This window comes from Schistocerca piceifrons, chromosome 4 (assembly GCF_021461385.2).
Source record: "Schistocerca piceifrons isolate TAMUIC-IGC-003096 chromosome 4, iqSchPice1.1, whole genome shotgun sequence".
Classification (NCBI taxonomy): domain Eukaryota; kingdom Metazoa; phylum Arthropoda; class Insecta; order Orthoptera; family Acrididae; genus Schistocerca; species Schistocerca piceifrons.
Genome location: NC_060141.1, coordinates 753,612,003 through 753,626,499, shown reverse-complemented (window position 1 = coordinate 753,626,499; position 14,497 = coordinate 753,612,003).

Sequence of the window (14,497 nt, the reverse complement as noted above, 5' to 3'; positions counted from 1 at the left end):
TGCAGGTAGGATAGGAAACATCATAAATGAAAATTGCAAATGCATAAGATAACTGTAAAGAAAAAATATCCTCATAATATTATAATACCTATAAGGAATATGTAATCAATTGAACAGAAATAGCAAATGAAATGAGAGGCTCCATAGCAAGTCCTGACAACTTATTATTACTCTTTCCTGCACCCTGCATTGCTACATGCAGTATGTGCATTCATTCCCTTGCTCACTTTCTTTTTCTTCTTCATTCTCTCTGCATTTATATTTTTATCTTTTTCCTTACTGCCTATATAATTGCCCTTAAAGATTTCTCCCTTTTTATCCTGTCTCATACTCTTTAATTATGCTCAGTACATTTGTTTACAAATATCTGTCTTATATATGTTTTCATTATTTATTGTGAGTCTTCATTTTTTAGCATTCACCTTACCTTACCTTCTGGATGCAAACATCGTACCGCTCCTGTCACTCTTGTTCATTCAGTATTCAGTATTGCTTTATGTACATCCAGTGCCTCTGTATGTAAAGTTGCTGTTTTATTCAACCTTGTTTGATAATTCAGCAAGAGAAAAATCCATTTAACATCAAATATTACCATCGGTACAGATCAGGAAACCATTCTTAGGTGAAGATAGACATACTGAATGATTTACTTCACTCTTTAAATAAATACTTTTGAGACTGATATGTTTCACTTAACTTCAAGGTGCTGTTAAATGCTTGTGATCTTAATGACTGATAGTAGCATAAAACAGGGAATTTAACATTACATTACATAACTGTTTCATTTGTGATGTTTCTTAAAACAGTTTTTGGTTTTGAATTACCGGAAATAATGAAAGAACAGCTTGTTCAAAAACAATAGTGCTTTCATGGCAAATAACTTAAAATACATCTGTCTGATTGATGGGGGAATTGTCTTTTTGTACCTGCAGTTCACACAGTTTACTTCTTGTGTCCTGTTTTACTAAAATGTATGTGATCCTGGAGACTCCATAGTTGTGGGACAATGAATTGGAAAGTTCAGTTCTCAGATTTTTCTAACAGTAATTATATTATTTTTTGTATTGAGTACTTTAAAATTTTTACTAGTTTCAGTTTTATTGTAAGTGGTTTTAGTAGCTAAACAACAACAATTTTGTGTTGGCTGAATACTGCCACTAAGTAGCACACTCTTAACTATCTGCATTGTCTATACAACCACTTATATCTTTTACTCTTCAGTCTTATGATATATACTCCGCCATAAATTGTTATCAGACATACTTGCTCATACATTTTTATCTCCCTGCTTGAGGGCCTTTGTTTCAAGAAGAGAAAGGGAGAAGACAGACAAAGCGTAGTTATCTTGTTTAAAAAAATCCATAATCATATTATTGTATGTGCTTTATAAATATCAACTTCGCATTTTGCTGGATATTAATTAGTTCACAGTAAATGGTGGATGGACATATGCTGAGATTTGATGTTCCACTTCTATTTTATTTAACTGTTCATTAGGCTATTCAATGCCTCTTCAGTACACAGAATGGTTATTTGTGTTTACTCATTTCATATTTTTTGCCGGATTTCTCCTTCTGTTGCGCTTTACACCTCTTAGCTTTGTCAATCAGAATTCATAAAATAGCTGAGAGTATAACATTGGTTTAAAAATGTTCATCAACTCTACACTGTTCTGAACACAACAGTATTTTACTAAGCTTGGTAATGTGGTAATGTGGCAGCTGATATGTTCCTGTATAGCAATGAGTTGAAAACCAGTTCAGTCCAACAGCTGTTGAGGTATTGACAGTTTCAACACAGAATACAACATGATACAATTTACCATGTCTTGCTGACATAATAAAGCATGATTTGACATGGAGATCAACTTATATGAAAAAAGGATGTCTGGACTATGTGAGAATCAAGCACAAACCCTTTCTGTTCCTATGTTGATGCTACACCAGCTGAACCACCTAGCTACAACACTGCCAGCTATGTTAGTTTAAGTAATTACTGAACTCAAAATGGTATTCAATGACAATTCTGACTGGAAACTGACAACTTCGTCCTGCCCTAACATGGGAATACACCAAGAAAGGAAAATGTGAACAGAAAGATGAGAGCACAATTATAAGTCTCAGTTAGCATTAACATTATATTATGATTTCAAGTTATATTTTTAGTTTGTGTAAGAATGCCTGTTATTATTTCTGTACAATTGTTATAAGCCAAACCAAGGCATGAAAAGTGAAACTAATATAGACTGTACATGGTACCGGGAACTATTTCTGTGATATTTACAAATGGATATGAAAAACAAAGATCTGAGGAGTCAGTATAAAATGGAGAAGCATCCATCAACATGGCATACTCATAACACTGAAATTTAATTGCCTTTTGAAGCAATTATGCATCTGTTTTATCCATTAGTTGCAAAATACAGCCCATTATAACCAATCAAAATTATTTATGTTCTCTTGTAAACAAGTTGACAAGCAAATGTTTAATATACTACATTAGAGCCCAACTGCTGAAACAGTCTCTACAGATACACAACAAGAATACAGCAACAGCAAACAACCTTGTTTTTGTCAAATTTGTGATTTAGGTACACAAGACAGATAGATAAACTATATTCAATTACAAACATAAAATATCTTACATAATTATTCTGAATTTGCAATTTCCGAAAGTAAGTATTTGTCAAGCAAAATAAGGTATAGGTAAATTACACAAATATGACTGACTTTGAAGCCAACATATTAAAAGGAAAGAAAGTGTGTTTTGGACATCTTCCAAGAAGCTAAACATATGTAGTAAACAACATGATTTTCAGCAAAACTTGCATCCTCACAGAAAGCAAATACTATACAAGTTTCATTCTTGCCACTGTGTTTGCCAGTTGAACCTAGCATTCACACCTGCAGAATATCTTAGTATGAAATCAAAAAGTATATATATACACATATATTTCTTCTACAAATGTAAAAATATATTTTAAAATGGTAAATTTTCAAATGTACTTGAAGATAAAGGCAATTGTAACATGACAAATTCCATGTAACAGTTAAATGGAATGTTTACCTTATATAGGAAGTTAACTTGTTGTTCTGTGTTGTGTCTTTTGTGCCTAAGACATGTATCTCACTTTAAAAAACTTATCTTACTCTTGTTTCAAGCATCATATATGTGTAAATTAACACTGAGATCTTTCTTGTTGAGTCTTTACTCCTACTGTTCATCTGATGGTAATATTTATTAATATGGAAAAATATTTTAGCATTGATTGTTGGTTGATAGATAATTATATAAGACTGTTACAGCTCAGAGATTTTATGCTGTAGATGGTTAAATATTGATTCAGCTCATTTGTGATATGGCTGCTTTTGCTTGGCATTTGACAATCATGGAATGCAATTATTAGAAAGTCGAGAGCATGACAGTAGGTGTACAAATATCACAGCCCCTGTATATCTTTGAAACAACCTTTGGGTATAAGATTATTCGGCTCATATCTCATAGAGAACCAACTAATTTCATGGTAGAGATCCAGTTGAATTCAATTTCATGTTTCCCATAAAGTAGTACAGTATACTACTGCATGTTCTCCCACTCCTCCTGTTGTTTTATATTCTGCTTTCTCTGTTAAAAGATAATTGAGATAATTTTGCCATTTTACAGCTTCTTAAAAAAAATACCTTGTAAAAATCTATTTTCCTGATGATAAACACAGACAGGACAATAACTATGTAGGCTTCCACTGCCGGTGTCATGATGATTAAAATTCTTCTATGTGTTGTACCATGTCACTGTACAAAATACTTTAATTATGAACAGTAAGACCAACATTTCAACTATATTACCAGGGCCTTCCTCAGGGCAGGACTCATTTTGGTGGATGAAAGTTTATTGCACACAATCGGTGTCAATATATCATTCCTGTGAAATTTTATTAGGCCTACAATATTATAGGCTATTCATGATAAAAGGGGAGAGGGTAGGACGGAAGCTATTCATTGGCTAGCCACTTGTAAGTTACTGGCAACAGTCAGCGAATCACCGCTTGCATTCTTGTGGGCACACTTTCTTTGTGGTGTTCTCCTATAGCTTCTTTTTTTTTTTAAAAAAAAAAAAAAAAAAAAAAAAAAAGTCTGATGTGTCTGTGCCACAACCACTCACGACCCATTAGACAGGGGTAGCTAGCAGCCAGGATACCAGAAGTTTGTAGCCATCTTCATTATTGATGGTGTCTGGCTGCCTTATTAATAACCTCAGTTAACTTTCGACTTTTGCGTTGGTGCCTCCATGACTCTCTCATCAGCAAACAGGCGTCCTGGAAGATGGTACACTACCCACTGTCATGCTAGTGTTCTGCTATTGCCTGTTTATTATACTGTGCTAATCCCACATATCATTCATTTTGTGCTACTCATGTGCTGACTGGCCTTCCTGTCTCCCCTATGTAGGAAACTCTACACTCACAACATAGTTTGTATACTCATGCAGTGTTTAGTTTGTTGACTGCATCCCTGGTGTAACCTACCATGTTGTGCATCATGTGGCTGCTGCGGAAAATTAGTTTGAAACCTTGTCGGAGACAACATTGCCTGATCATTCACTGACACCCTCCATACATGGTAAGTGCTCTACTGGAAGCTTCTCTTCCTTGCCCCTCTTCTCTCGTTTCATTTCAGATGGCCTTGGTTGCCTTTCTCATATAATTGCTGTCATAACCGTTGCTGCTAAACATGTAGTGTAGCTTCCTCAATTCTTCTTTGCTCTTGTTAGTGTCTCTTACATGGTATGCACAGGTAGTCAAAAAGTGCAGAACTGAATACTTCTGAGCTGGGTGATGGTGGCTCTCCACGTGCAGGTACCGATTTGTTTGAGTCGGCTTCCAGTACACTTACCATCCACAGTTTTGGACAAGGAGATATACAGAACTGTGAATGGTACACTAGGATACAAAGTGAACCAGAAGCCAACCCACACAAATCGGTACCTGCATGCTGACAGCCACCATCACTCAGCTCAGAATCCATTCAGCTCTGCACACACTGACTACCCGTCCCTGTCAGATAAGTGACACTAAAAGCAGCAAAGAAGAATTGAAGTAGTTACACCACCCATTTCACATCAACAATTATGAGAAGAATGTTGTAAGGAACATGACCAAGGCCAAGCGAAATAAACCGAGAGAAGAAAGCAAGGAAGAGAAGCTTCTGCTAGTGTACTTACCATACGTGAATGGCATCAGTGAATGGCTAGGCAACATCTTCTGCCGACGAGGAGTCAAACCTATTTTCCACAGCAGCCACAGGACCCACAACATCATAGGTTCCACCAGGAATGAAGTCAACAAAATAAACACTGCAGAAGCATATGAATTATGTTGTGAGAGTGGAGCTGCCTACATAGGGGAGGCAACAAGAACGTTATCACACAAGTACCAGAACATGAACAGATTGTGCAATTGGCACAGCATAAGAAATTGACTATAGTGGGACACCACTTTCACTGTGGACAACCTTTCTTGTTCCCGGAAGCCCATGTGCTGGCAAAAACGTCATGAATGTGCCAAAGCAAAATTCGAGAGGTGCCTGAAATTATTTAACACCAAATAACATTAACAGAGTGGATGGCTATAAGTTTATGCTATCCTGGATGTCAGCTATCCCTGTCCAGGAGGCCATGAGTGGTTGCAGAGCAGAAGCCTCCCTGGACATGGATGTGACACCCTAACCAAACACCTACAGGAGAATTGTCACTGCATTTTCATACATACCAGGAAGAAAACATGCCCACCAGGTGCCAAGAGCTGATTTGCTGTCACCAATCACTGACAAGTTGGCTAGCCCACAAATATCTTCTTTCCTGCCTTCTCCCAATAGGTCTTGACTAGCCTATTATATTCTAAGGCCAATAATAAAAGTTCACAAATGTGACGTACTGACACCAATCATCTGCTATAAATAGAGCCACCCTTCCTCCACCAAAACAAGTCTTGCCATGAGGAAGGCCACTCTAATATGGTCAAAAAATTAGTTTTGCAGATTGTAATTAATATATTTTATACAATGATATGGTACAATACCTTGAAGAATTTAAATCAACAGACAGGAAAAATTTATTTTTACGTAAAACATAAATACTTTAAATGCAGTATTACACTGTATATGAGTTATGGTAGTTTACTGTGCAGACTAAAGCACCTAACTGCATAAGCAAGACATCACAGGAATAAAATGATCAATCCAGTGCTGGAAGAACTCAAAGACAATAAGAGAAAGCAACTATTTTTGAAATAACTTGGGAACATTAGCACTGAAAAGGAAATCCTAATGCACATGTACACACAACACCACAGCAAAAATAGAAGTAGAGTGACAGAGAATGGGATTCACATTTTCAATCTGCTCTGGCAAATAATGCCCCAATTCAAGTTAGCAGATTAAAATATCATCTGAATGAGTCTGGAATACAAATTAAGAGAGGCTTTGAGTGTTTACAGAGCTACATAGGCTATCTGATTCTTCCTTTCCAGTAATACATTCTCATGTGAACAGAAAAGAATAATAAATTGTACACATATCATCAGTTCTGCTAGATTTTCCATGCATTTGGGTCATCTTCAGCTAAAACTTTGACTGACAGAATCACCCATTAATTGCTGAAAAGAGCACAATATTGTACTCACACACATGTAGATACAAAAGGGATAAAAGAACTACTCCTGTGAAGTAAAAACAGATATGGTTAAAGAAATCCTATGTAAAGGAGATATTACAAAATGTGTGCCTTGAGAAAATGAATATATATCCACTTTGATTTACTATGTGTGCCTCTGCTCTAGAGAAAGAGAAATACTTGCATATCATACCATCACTATGATACTTTCTTCAATGCTGGAATTATTAAGTTCTACTTCCAACAGTTAATTAGTTACTTTTTCAAAAACAAGTATACATTGTAATAATTCATACAGGTATTATTATCTCAATTATTTTTGAGCTGTCACTTGGAATATAAAATAACAACTTCAATCAAACAAACATCAAATCCAATGTCAAGCTAAAATGGCCAACAATGACTTTTGACATACATACCTTGTAAAATATTGTTCCTCAATCTTATTTGTGGTACAGTGAGAAAAGGATCTGTTTCATGTTATACACTTCCATTAGTAATGAAAATGAATAGTGATTCAGGACAACATATCTTCAGTATTTTGAAATGTGGTCCATATTTTTACTATTCAAAATTACTGTATACAGACTAGATGTAATGAAAAATTGTTAAAGGTGTATCAGTGTTTTGAAATGTCAGTATTTACAGTTAATGGTTTGACATACTTTATATTAACATATTTACAACATCAGTTTTCATTGTTATCCATGTACTTATAGGACACTACCATAAATAAAAAATTCTTTAGGATAGCAATGAACAACCAACGTCATGCATGAAAATAAAATGGTTTTGCAGGTACATGCAATGTAAAGAGACAAGTAATTCTCCAAGAATTTCAACAATAATGTGAGGAATGAAAGAACCATAAATCAACTAAATAAACAACATTAATCTGATCATTGTGCGTATCTAATTTTTTTATACATAATCGGTAAAGTTACCCAACACTTTTTAATATAACCAGTATCCAGAAAGATATGTATCAGAGTGTAATTACTGTTTACTTTATCAGAACATTTGTATACTTTAAAATAGCCTTATTGCATAAAATGCAGCGCAAGAAGAGAGCATTTTTACACGTCTCAGAAAATTATATTTCAACAATCTACTGTGGTAAGTTTTAATTTCAAACTTCGAGAAGATCCTTAAAATTTGAAAGCCTCCATGACATTTAAAGAAACTCTTCTCCACTTTTCATCATGTGACAGGTAGCCAAAATTCAATTTTTCGTTTTCAGTGGATAAGTGTGGGAAAGTCAGAAAATATCTTCCAGAACATTTTTAATGACATATAGCAAGGAAAAACTAATTTCATGATGTTCTAGCTTAAATATCGGTTACAGTTTCATAACCTCTTTCTTTTCCCATTAATCTGTACTCCTATCTTTATCTCTGGGTGATACCATCTGGTCATCCAAAAAACTCCTGGTGCTCAAGACTCAACATTTGCTTCTCAAAATATTATTTTCATTTTATATTTCCATTACTCTTCTGTTCACTGCACACAGGAAAAGAAAGAACATTATAGGCAACTCTCTTCCCAATAATTCCATGAGCAGTAAGCAAACACAATTCTTAACATCCTGTGAAAGAACACTGACAATTTATTACTTAAACAGTCATATTTCTTCTATTGTTACCAATGAAACTTCCAATGTCTGCACTACAACAGTGAGCAAACAATTGCAAAATCCATACCTATCCAGAGACTAATTGTAATTCAATGAGATCACACAGAAAGGAAAATAGTTTTCTTACTGCAAGAAACACAGTTTCTTGCAACAACATTCTTGAATGAAATCTTCAGTTTTCTTGCCAAGTCAGGCTTCAATGATCAATTTCCTCTGTTGTAATCAAGATCCAACTATCATAATTGAACATGTAATGACTCTACCAACTGGGCAACATGCATCAAAATGATGATGTGCAGAAGTAAAAGAATTTGTATATACAACCACCAATTACATTGATGCTAACACTGAAGCGATAGTTTTAGCACCACATATCATGTGGAGAACTAAAAACACAGCATACCTCTGTGTTGCCACTCAAAATTGAGAGCATGTTCCTATATTCCACTAAGAGTATATCTGCTGTTAAAGTAGCTGTTGTTTTTGTCGTGCATTCTAAACATAATAGCATTCTCAAGACCAGACACCAGAAAGATGGTGCAATGAACAAGGTTTACGTCTCATCCAATATAATTCTAAGCTTTTCTAGAGAGACATTGCCCAACAACTGCTAATTTGTTCAAATCTCAATATATATGTGGTGTTAGTGATCTGCACAATATCCTGATACTGTATGTATGAAGAGACCAAACAATTTCTGCGCACACTAGGAGTGTTACAAATCTGGGGAACCCTCAGACCAAGACTGTCTTTTATTGAGCAGAGTGTGCTTTTCATCCTCTTGGGTTGTCAGAAAATGGGTGACTTTCATATCTACCCATAATGCTTCTATTTTGTTAGATGTACTTCAACAGACAGTTGAGTTATGGTAGTTTACATGAATCACCTTGCAATTGTTTCTTGCAGAGCATTAACTCAATGTCTTATTCATTATAGCTTTTCTTTTGGAATATATTCTGCCAATTTTGGAATACAGGTGATCCTCATTAAAAAAATGTTCCAGTTATTTAAATACTGATGCATTCAAAATCTGTGACGTGTAAAGTTGTGTAGTCATGTGTCATTTGTTTATTTCTTTCGAATAGTCTTTGTACGTTACTGACAGTACAGTTGGCCGTCTGCCACTGAGCAGTGCGTCAGCAGTGCGCAAGTAGCAGCATTACTGCATTTACTAGGCGGTCTTCTATTTTAATAACCGTTTAAATTTTGTGTCGAATTGTTTGTTCTCTCTGTAGATTAGTTCAGACGTTCTTTGCACAACAGTGTTAGCATAGATAGGGACTGCGCCTGCTGTGTTCGGATACGGGCCGATTTGGCATCCCTTCCCTCCCAGCTTCAGGCAGTGTTGGCTTCGGTCACACAGCTTGAGGCTGTTGCCAACGGGCATCATTGTGGGTGTCTGGATGGGGGTTTGGCGGGGATGGCCAGCTCGTTCCATGCATCCCCCGATCAGACTACGGCTGTGGCTGCCCGGGATACTGCCAACATTGAGGCTGACCCCTCTACCGTGGTAGAGGGGGAGGTCGTCTCGAGGTGTTGCAGGGGGCGAAAGACATTCCGGAGGGCTGAACGGAAGGACTCTCCAGTTTGTCTGATGTACCGGTTTCAGGCTCTGTCTCCAGCTGATACTGAACTTCAGCCGGACATGGCTGCTTGTCCTGTTCCAGAGGTTGCCCCTCCGTCTGCAAGCTCTGGGTGGTCGCAGAGGGTGGGCTTACTGATAGTTGGGAGCTCCAACGTCAGGCACGTAACAGGGCCCCTTAGGGATATGGCTGCAATGGAGGGGAAGAAAACCAATGTACACTCCGTGTGCATACCGGAGGGAGTCATTCCAGATGTGGAAAGGGTCCTTCTGGATGCCATGAAGGGTACAGGGTGCACCCATTGCAGGTGGTCGCTCATGTCGGCACCAATGTCGTGTGCCACTATGGATCGGAGGAAATCCTCTCTGGCTTCCGGTGGGTATCTGATTTGGTGAAGACTACCAGTCTCACTAGCAGGATGAAAGCAGAGCTCACCCTCTGCAGCATCGTTGACAGGACTGACTGCGAACCTTTGGTACAGAGGCGAGTGGAGGGTCTGAATCAGAGGCTGAGATGGTTCTGCGACCGTGTGGGCTGCAGATTCCTCGACTTGCACCATAGGGTGGTGGGGTTTTGGGTTCTGCTGGATAGGTCAGGAGTCGACTACACACAGCAGGTGGCTACACGAGTAGCAGGGGTTGTGTGGCGTGGACTGGGCAGTTTTTTAGGTTAGATGGCCTCAGGCAAGTACAGAAAGGGCAACAGCCTCAAAGGGTGCGGGGCAAAATCAGGACAATTGGGGACCAAGTAGCAATCGGTATTGTAATTGTAAACTGTTGAAGCTGTGTTGGTTAAGTACCAGAACTTCAAGCGCTGATTGAAAGCACCAAAGCTGAAATCGTTATAGGTACAGAAAGCTGGCTGAAGCCAGAGATAAATTCTGCCGAAATTTTCACAAAGGCACAGACGGTGTTTAGAAAGGATACATTGCTTCCAATCAGTGGTGGCGTGTTTGTCACTGTTAGTAGTAGTTTATCCTGTAGTGAAATAGAAGTGGATAGTTCCTGTGAATTATTATGGGTAGAGGCTATACTCAACAACTGAGCTAGGTTAATAATTGGTTCATTTTACCGACTTCCCGACTCAGCAGCATTAGTGGCAGAACAACTGAGGGAAAATCTGGAATACATTTCACATAAATTTTCTCTGCATGTTATAGTCTTAGGTGGAGATTTCAATTTACCAGATATAGACTGGGACACTCAGATGCTTAGGACGGGTGGTAGGGACAGAGCATCGAATGACAGTATACTGAGTGCACTATCCGAAAATTACCTCGAGCAATGAAAAAGAGAACCGACTTATGGAGATAACATCTTGGACCTACTGATAACAAACAGACCCGAACTTTCTGACTCTGTAAGCACAGAACAGGGAATCAGTGATCATAAGGCCATTGTAGCATCCCTGAATATGAAAGTAAATAGGAATATAAAAAAAGGGAGGAAGGTATCTGTTTAGCAAGAGTAATAGGAGGCAGATTTCAGACTACCTAACAGATCAAAACGAAAATTTCTGTTCTGACACTGACAATGTTGAGTGTTTATGGAAAATGTTCAAGGCAATCGTAAAATGTGTTTTAGACAGGTACGTGCCGAGTAAAACTGTGAGGGATGGGAAAAACCCACCGTGGTTCAACAACAAAGTTAGGAAACTACTGCGAAAGCAAAGAGAGCTTCACTGCACATTTAAACACAGCCAAAACCTCTCAAACAGAAGCTAAACGATGTCGAAGTTAGCATAAGGAGAGCTATGCGTGAAGCGTTCAGTGAATTCGAAAGTAAAATTCTATGTACCGACTTGACAGAAAATCCTAGGAAGTTCTGGTCTTACATTAAATCAGTAAGTGGATCGAAACAGCATATCCAGACACTCTGGGATGATAATAGCATTGAAACAGAGGATGACATGTGTAAAGCTGAAATACTAAACACCTTTTTCCAAAGCTGTTTCACAGAGCAAGACCGCACTGCAGTTCCTTCTCTAAATCCTTGCACGAATGAAAAAATGGCTGACATCAAAATAAGTGTGCAAGGAATAGAAAAGCAACTGAAATCACTCAACAGAGGAAAGTCCACTGGACCTGAGTACGCGAAAGAACTTGCCCCCCTTCTAACAGCCGTGTACCGCAAGTCTGTAGAGGAACGGAAGGTTCCAAATTATTGGAAAAGAGCACAGGTAGTTCCAGTTTTCAAGAAGGGTCATCAAGCAGATGCACGAAACTATAGACCTATATCTCTGACATCGATCTGTTGTAGAATTTTAGAAGATGTTTTTTCCTCGCATATCATGTCATTTCTGGAAACCCAGAATCTACTCTGTAGGAATCAACATGGATTCTGGAAACAGCAATCTTGTGAGACCCAACTCGCTTTATTTGTTCATGAGCCCCAGAAAATATTAGATACAGGCTCCCAGGTAGATGCCATTTTCCTTGATTTCTGGAAGAAGTTCAATATAGTTCCGCACTGTCGCCTGATAAACAAAGTAAGAGCCTACGGAATATCAGACCAGCTGTGTGACTGGATTGAAGAGTTTTTAGCAAACAGAACACAGCATGTTGTTCTCAATGGAGAGACGTCTACAGACGTTAAAGTAACTTCTGGCGTGCCACAGGGGAGTGTTATGGGACCATTGCTTTTCACAATATATATAAATGACCTAGTAGGTAGTGTCGGAAGTTCCATGCAGCTTTTCGCAGGTGATGCTGTAGTATACATAGAAGTTACAGCATTAGAAAATTGCAGCGAAATGCAGGAAGATCTGCAGTGGATAGGTACTTGGTGCAGGGAGTGGCAACTGACCCTTAACATAGACAAAAGTAATGTATTGCGAATACATAGAAAGAAGGATCCTTTATTGTATGATTATATGATAGCGGAACAAACACTGGTAGCAGTTACTTCTGTAAAATATCTGGGAATGTGCGTACAGAAAGATTTGAAGTAGAATGATTACATAAAATTAATTGTTGGTAAGACGGGTGCCAGGTTGAGATTCATTGGGAGAGTCCTTTGAAATTGTAGTCCATCAACAAAAGAGGTGGCTTACAAAACACTCGTTTGACCTATACTTGAGTACTGCTCACCAGTGTGGGATCCTTACCAGGTCGGGTTGACGGAGGAGATAGAGAAGATCCAAAGAAGAGCAGCACATTTTGTCACAGGGTTATTCGGTAAGCGTGATAGCGTTACAGAGATGTTTAACAAACTCAAGTGGCAGACTCTGCAAGAGAGGTGCTCTGCATCGCGGTGTAGCTTGCTGTCCAGGTTTTAAGAGGGTGCGTTTCTGGATGAGGTATCGAATATATTGCTTCCCCCTAGTTATACCTCCCGAGGAGATCACAAATGTAAAATTAGAGAGATTTGAGTCAGCAAGGAGGCTTTCCGGCAGTCGTTCTTCCCGTGAACCATACACGACTGGAACAGGAGAGGGAGGTAATGACAGTGGCACGTAAAATGCCCTCCGCCACACACCGTTGGGTGGATTGCGGAGTATAAATGTAGATGTAGATGTAGACTATCCCCTGGGCCAACTTATGGAAGCTGAGCACGTAGTGTTATAAAATAACACCACAATATTAATTACAATAGAATTAGTTATGACAGTCAGCTCTGGAAGGTGACAGATGCCATCAATGCTTGATGTGACAAGAAAACCAAGACTATTTCATTCAGGAAAGCCCGGCAGCTCTACAGTATATAAACCGTGAAAATTCCTATAACTGAAAAAATAAGCCAATAAAAATAACCAGACAAAAATTTAACAGTGATAAATCGATTTGGGCTGAAAGACAGACCTTGAGAACAGTATGAAAGATAACTGGTGAAAAGTTAATTGACAAGAGAAAGGCACAGCTGTAAATAAAAAAAACATTATTTCTAGTTTACAGTAAAAAAAAGCATACACACCATTAGCAAACTTGTACCTATGTTTGTTGATTACAAAAAAACAGTATGCTTATATGTGACTAACAAATATAACAGTCAGAAAGTATACAGCAATGTTGCACAACAATTGTTAAGATGGATGATGTGCCATGCACATGCCCATAAAAAGTGTAAGAGGAACTTATTGAAATAAAGAAATCAACAATTTAATTGAGTGTGAACAACTAGGTAATTCCCACATATTGAGAAATGTACCATTTTGAGGCAAGGCGTTGGTTTTAGGAGTGTTACATAGTTTTGCCATATAAATAGAAAAAACTATAAATTATTGATAGAATTTTGGTATGGGTTGTCTCATTCTCATGTTTCATCTTGCATTGAAGAATGAATCGCTTATCTCACTCTCATTGCACACTTTTCTTATTGTTGTTGTTGTTTTTGTGGTCTTCAGTCCTGAGACTGGTTTGATGCAGCTCTCCATGCTACCCTGTCCTGTGCAAGCTTCTTCATCTCCCAGTACTTACCGCAACCCACATCCTTCTGAATCTGCTTAGTGTATTCATCTCTTGGTCTCCCTCTACGATTTTTACCCTCCACTCTGCCCTCCAATGCTAAATTTGTGATCCCTTGATGCCTCCTTTTCTTATTACATATAATTAAATATTCTACAATGCCGATAAGATGTTTTGGGCACAAGAAAATGGGATCTTTAACATCTATGT